The 6632-nt window shown below is 44.3% G+C and overlaps 1 protein-coding gene across 1 annotated transcript in view; it reads left to right on the top strand.

The window, feature by feature from the left end:
* Positions 1-541: 541 nt before the first annotated feature.
* Positions 542-6632, top strand: part of RALBP1 (ralA binding protein 1) — a 32855-nt gene continuing 26764 nt past the window's right edge. Inside the window, exon 1 of the mRNA XM_030231161.2 lies at positions 542-705. The gene's annotated coding sequence lies outside the window, so the exon portion shown is untranslated. The remainder of the gene's footprint in view (positions 706-6632) is intronic.

Below are 6632 nucleotides of genomic sequence, written 5' to 3'. Positions count from 1 at the left end.
ACTGAGGAGCCCAAAACTGGACCCAGCACTCCAGATGTGGCCTCACCAGGGCTGAATAGCGGGGCAGGATCACTTCCCCCGACCTACTGGCAACGCTCTTCCTACTGCAGCCCAGGATATCATCGGCGTTCTTGGCCGCAAGGGCCACTCCAGCTCATGGCTCAGGGACGCTTACGTTCCTTGTGTTCCCAGAGGAGATATGGACCTGCTGTCTGCCGGCTCTCGGCGGCTGCTGAGGGAGCTTCACATATATCTCGCCGGGGTCCCCTCAGGCAACCGGACCCTGCTCCCACGGGCCTGGGGGCTTCGACAGCGATGGGGGACTGAGAAGCTGGACCCCGCCCCCCCCCGCGTCGTGCTGGCCGCTGGGAGCTGTAGTGCGGCAGCCGGCAGCGACCTATAGTGCCCTCGCCGACAGTGTCCCCCCGGGGGAACTACAACTCCCGTCGTGCTCTGCGCGAGAGGGGGCGGGGACGACGGGGGGTGGGGGGAGACTGGGCCCGCCCGCCCCACCTCCCCGCCCTCACGGCCCCGCGCGGAGCGAGACAACGGCGCGTGCGCGGTGGCGTGAGCTCGCGCCGCTCCCCGCCCGTCCCTGCGAGCGCCGGGCGGCGGAGGCGGCGGGATGGGGCGCGAGGCGGGGCGTGCCCGCCGCGCGTGAGGCCGAGGCGGAGCCGCTGCGCGGGCGAGCGGGACCCCCCAACGGTCAGTGCGGGGGCGCGGGGGGCGGGGGGCCGGTCCGGCCCGACACGCGGTGAGGGCCGCGGAGCCGTTCCGGGTCTGGGCGGGCGGGGGCGGAGGAAGGTGGGGGGGGGCGCACAACTGGCAGCGCGAGCCGCCACCGCCCCGCGGCGCGCGCGGCTCCCGGGTGGGGGAGGGGCCGGCGCGGGCTGCTCGAGCGGGCGGGAGGGGAGGGGCCTCGAGAAGCTCCGCCTACTTTCCCTCGGGTCGCTGATCGCCCTCCCTCCCTCCCTGCTACCTTCCCTGCCTCCCTGCTACCTTCCCTGCCTCCTTCTTTCCCTCTCTCCTTTCTTTCCTTGCTTTTTGCCTTCCCTTCCTTTCCTCCCTCCCCTCCGTTCCCCGTCCGAGCGGGTGTCCGGCCCGAGTGCGGTACTTACGGGCCGTGTTGTCCCTCCTACCTTAACGGGCACCTTGTGCGCCCTGTTTGCTCCCTTTGGGCGTTTGCTCCCTTTGGATCGTGCGGGGTTCGCTGCAGCTCAGTCTGGGCTGTGGGTTGGCTCTTTGCAAGGTCGTTTTTGGTTGGTTTTGGTTTTGGTTATTTTTGGGGTTTTTTTTGTGGGGAGGGAGAGGTCAGGGGTTTTAATTATTTTACCTTCACCAAGAGGTCTCATCTTAAAACCCAGAAAATTTACTGTTATTGTAATTTTTCTGCATCTAGTGTGATTAACAGGTTCTAAGAATGTCGTGTTTCTACCTGATAATGTTGTTTAGAAAGTGTGTGTTACTGTTCATCATAGAATCACAGAATGGTTTGGAAGGGGCCTCAGAGACCATCTACTTCCAGCCCTTCTGCCGTGAGCAGGGAAACCTTTCACTAGACCAGGTTGCTCAGAGCCCCGTCCCAGATGGCCTTGAACACTTCCAAGGATATGTTAGTGGGTGATGTATGAGCAAATACATCTTATTTTTAAGTGCTAACAGATGTTCAAACAAGCGACAAAGATAATGCCAGCAATTCACACTTCAAGTATCTGTTCATGAGAGTGGTGTGGTTTGGATTTACTCCATCCGTGTCCCTGAGGTTAATGATAATTGTTGATGGAAAATAATCATTTAAAAAAACCCCAGGCTAAGGCCTTTTTGCCCGTTGCATAAACCAGTGTGATTTGTGCAAGTCCCTTGTTTCAGCACAGGAAAACAGCCCTAACTCTGCCCTTAAACGGGTTTCTGATCTGGAAACAGCTTGAAGTGCTTGCCATGAGTGCTCTGTACTGCCATGACCCACCCTTTCAGGGGTGGTGTTAAGGTTTTGTTGGATATGGCACAGGATGGTAATGGATGTAAATTTATTAATGAGCTTACAGGGGAATGGCAGAGGGATCCCTTAGATTTGGGTTTTGGTGTTACTTGAGGTGTTGCATACAGCTCGTGGTGGATGGTGCTGTGCTTCAGTTCATTTCATCTCAGTCTGGGTATAATCCATGCAGTCAGTGTGACAAGCTCTTGGGGGGCTCTTTTCTACAGAGAAATAAATAAGAAATAATCAGGAATTCCAAGCCTTTCCAAACTGTTGTAGTTTTGAGCATTTAGTACTTCTAAATGTGTGAAATTTTTTAACCCTTTTGCTGTAATTTTCTAGCTAACTACAGGAGTAGAACATCTATTATGTTGAAGTAGGGAACTTTACACTCCCTGTCCTACAGATCTCATCTCTAGGTTGGAGAAAATAAATTTTCTTTAGTCTTCCCACATCTGAAATGGAACATAGGAATAGCTGCCTTCAAATCTTAATACTCCACATGCAACTTCTGCATTGTTCTGTCTTAGTTCAGGTGTATTCAGGGGTACGTGGGCATATTTTGTAGTTCAGATTGGTGGGGCCTTTTCCCAAAGTAAGGATTTCACAGTGAAATCACTGGTGTGATTGTAGTTATGTGGGGAAGAAAGTTCTTTTTCTGTAGGGCAGATTATTTCCATTTTTGTATGTACATGTCTGCACTGGAATATATTGTCCTGGAATTGCAATAACTGCGTTCCTGCTTCAGAACTGCACAGCTCAGTTCTGCAGATGTCCTTAAAGCAAAGCTGACATGCACAAGCCCTGCATCTAACTCTTTAGGGTTCTCATCTCCTGCACCCTGCAGGCACTCTTCCCAGTAAGTTTTATCTGTATTTTCTTACAGAAGAGGTTTGCATATTTCCTGAGTAAACACTGCTGTTTCTTATGGGCAGTTCTTAGACTAATATGGAAGATGCCGCTGTTCATCAATAAATATCACCAAATGCTAATTTACTTTCCCTGGGTAAACTTGGTATCATGTAGCTAGCCTCAAAATGCCAGAATTTAGTATGATATTTACCTTCAGTTTATAGTAGTATAGTATAGCATAATCTACCAAGCTTGTCTCTGAACTAATGTACCTGTTTATGTTGAATCAGCGAATGATTTGCTACCCTTACAACTAGTCATGGGTTGCTGTGTGCATGGTTTGCTATCCTTCATCAACTCCTTCTGCTCTTCCCCAGAGCCTCGTGGATGGTAGTTTTCAAATTGTTGCTGTTGAGGGGTAACTGCTGTCCAGATGAGGTTTACATCTTCTGCTTACCATGGCCAAAACCAGAAGGGTAAGGATGCAGGCTGAGTTTAGAAAAAGGGTATGACTCCATTCCTGTCCATACTTACCCTTCTCATCCCAACCATCCGTCACCTTTTGGGCTTGACATCAGGGAATACAAACTCGGTTGAAGGGGTGGAAGTATAGTAGAGTGAAACAGACTTTGATAGTGGCAGCAATAGCAAGTCTGCAAAGTTGAATAGCAGCGGGGATCCAGTGCTCCCTGCTTCTTGTTTTTCTTTAGGCTGCATTAAAAACTGGGGAACGACAGCTTACTTGGGGCAGCTGCTGGGAAGTGGAAGATTTATATGGTATTATCCAAGTAAGGAGTGGTGATCCAGTAAGTTGGCTCACGTAGTAAATTACCTCAAATGTGTCCAAGGAGTTTCTAATTTATTCTGTCTTGTTACTAGCAGATAATGTACTAGGAAAAAATTTATTTAGGTTTCATCAGTAAAGTGCTGTGACAATTTTGAACTAGTAGGGAAGAATTTGTGGAAAATATAAATAGGATAATAAGATAATCAGTGGATAATAAGAAGGTAAAAACAACATTCAATACCTGAACAAAGTATGTCTGACCAAAAATATTTGGAATGTGTTACTGGGTCCTTAGTGTTTTTTATTATTAGCTGTGCATTAAAAAAGCACGAAAAGCATCTCTTTTTCTTATTTAATGATGAATTCCACATATACATCAGAGACTGAGATCTGCAAATTCAAAGCCATGAGATCACAGCATTTAGAGCAATCAGTTCACTACCTACAAGCAGTATTTCTTTTGATAACTAATTAAGGTGTGTTTAAATAGAGAAGAAGATTTGGTATTTTTTCCTTGTCTAGTTCCTGTGATACTCAGTAAACAAAAGTACAGATAATGAAGATGTCCTAGTTTCTTCCAGAAGCAACTTGGTGTAGAATCCTGACTAAGAAATACCAACTAATTATTTACTAAACACATAATTTTATAATAATAAAGAAAAAGTGCTTGCCAGATGCTAAAACAGTAATAATATAAATCAGTACATACAGTGAATTGTTAATGTGTATTAATAGTAATGTGATATTTAGCCGAGCTTAAAAAATATTTATAGATAAAATGTTGTATTTTAAATAAGCAAATTTAGTATTGTTTTCTACAGAAATAGGAAATAGTGCAGAATAAAATAATGCAACTATTCTGATATAATACTAATAATTGAAGAATGTGATGTAAGTCATTTCATGTATCCTGGTGTGCCCTTAATTGTTAATAGCTTGCTGTCTATCCATTTGTTGTAAGTGCTAGGAAGGCAGGCAGAAATACAGACCTTATGCAATCAATGCAAAGAGAAAATTTCTTTAAAAGAAGGATTATGATCCTTGGTGGTACACATTAATTGATGATATGACCTTGATCCCTGCCTTGCTTCCGCCCAGGCTCTGCGAACCCTGGAGGAAGCAGGGAATGGTTAATGATTCATGCCAGCTGCAGCCCAACAGCAGTGCAGCACTGGGGCAGACCCTGTGTGCAGGTGCACATATGCCCCATTTTGGCTGCTGGGGGCTATACTTTTTCATAGGGATAGATCCACCCTTCAGTGCAGTGGAAGGGTAAGCTTCCCAAACAGTAAGAGCAGATTCCTCATATCCACTCTGCCATCTTTATTCTCTTTCTCACCCCCAAGGAACAGAGCTTTTTTAGACTGGCTATTCTGGTCTCTGGAGGCACGCAAGGAAAGCAAGGGATGAGTGATGGCTGTTTGCATGAGGTGGGAACGGCCAGATGGTTGCTGGAGAGGAAGAAAGAGGAGCGAGTGCTGGGTGGTAAGGTTTGACATTCCAAATCAGAATGCAGGTTTGGACCAAACTGAAATTTATTTTAAGGAAAATAAATTTAGTTTCGTGGTTGTTTTGTACATTTCTTAGCAGTGACTAATTCTTGAGTCAATTCCAATAGTTATGTATAGATAAAATGTATTTTTGTACAGTTTTGTCCTCTCTAGTATGAAAATTTCACAGGTTTCTGTTATCTAGGCGAAGGCAGCTCATGAAGTTTTCTTCCTGTTTCATAGTTCAGTAGGATCTCTGGGCTTTTCCTGTCACTAAAGGACAAGACATCTGGCAGAAAGGAGTTCTGGGAACTGATCATAGAACTCTTACTACCAGAGCTCAAAGAATGACTATTGAAAACTCAATATATTATGATAATTCTTAATTTGACACTAGTGGAAAAAAGGATATCACAGTGGCAAAAATTGCAGCTTCTCTTTCTCATTAAAAAATAAGCAAGAAAATTTCAAGGGTGTTACTTCTCATTAAAATCATATCTAACTTGTAAAATAGGACTTACACTTCTGAGCTTGAAGCTATAATTTAATGTTTATCCTCTAATGGCTTTTGTGAAGTTTAACATTTATCTTACCCTGGTGGTGAAGCTTGTTGCTGCTTTAACATTTCTAGCCTGCCCTGTTGTGTTTTGTAAATACAAGGATCAGCAGTCAGATGCAGAATTTTTCTGGATGTTGTCATGAAAATAAATTTTCAGTGAGTTTTATTAGCATGAATTAAATTGAGTGCTGAATGTAAATTGTAGTGCTAAACATGCAGCAGTTAAACTCTCTCATTTCATGGTAGTAGTAGTGGTTTTCTACCATGAATACTAAGGAAGTTCATAATTCTCTGGTATTGTTTTCCTATATCCAATATACTGCTTTTGCATACTTAATACTGAGTGTATTAATGTAGTGTATAATTACTGATAAAAGGTAATTAAGCTGACAGATGTTTTACTGTATTTGTACTACTCCAGTAGATTTTAATATTGTGAACCAAATGCTGTATTTAAAAGTGTAATACTAATCTGTACAAACCCAAACCCAAAATACCTTTTTTTTTAATAACTAGATTCAAAGAAGAGTGTAATTTCCTTTCTGAGTTTCAATTGTGGTGGCTTCAAAGGAGATACCATTCTTTTAAGATAGCCTAAAGAGCTTTTTATATTTTATGGGATGTTTTTAATTGATTGGATGGACTAAAACCTTGCGGGGAAAAATACCAAGTGATTGAACAGATTTACCCAGAAACTCCTTGGATTATTTCAGTCCAATGGTTTTAGCTTTTCTTGTTCTTTAGGAGTTTTAATCTTGACAAATTCTCTAAGTTTCCTACATGCTGGCCACTTGTTAATTCTAGATGCAGAGATCTTTCACAGGTCGTGCTTCTAAAGTTTTCATTCTGAAGTTTGGGGTTGCAGTTCTCCAAAATTCATGCAGTTTGCACTGCTGGGGAGCAGATGCATTTTAAGCAGTCAGGTTCTGAAGCATTGTTGGAGGAAAGAAATTTCAACTTTCCAGC

This window comes from Serinus canaria, chromosome 2 (genome assembly GCF_022539315.1).
Source record: "Serinus canaria isolate serCan28SL12 chromosome 2, serCan2020, whole genome shotgun sequence".
Taxonomy (NCBI): domain Eukaryota; kingdom Metazoa; phylum Chordata; class Aves; order Passeriformes; family Fringillidae; genus Serinus; species Serinus canaria.
This window is presented reverse-complemented; position numbering and strand designations above follow the sequence as displayed.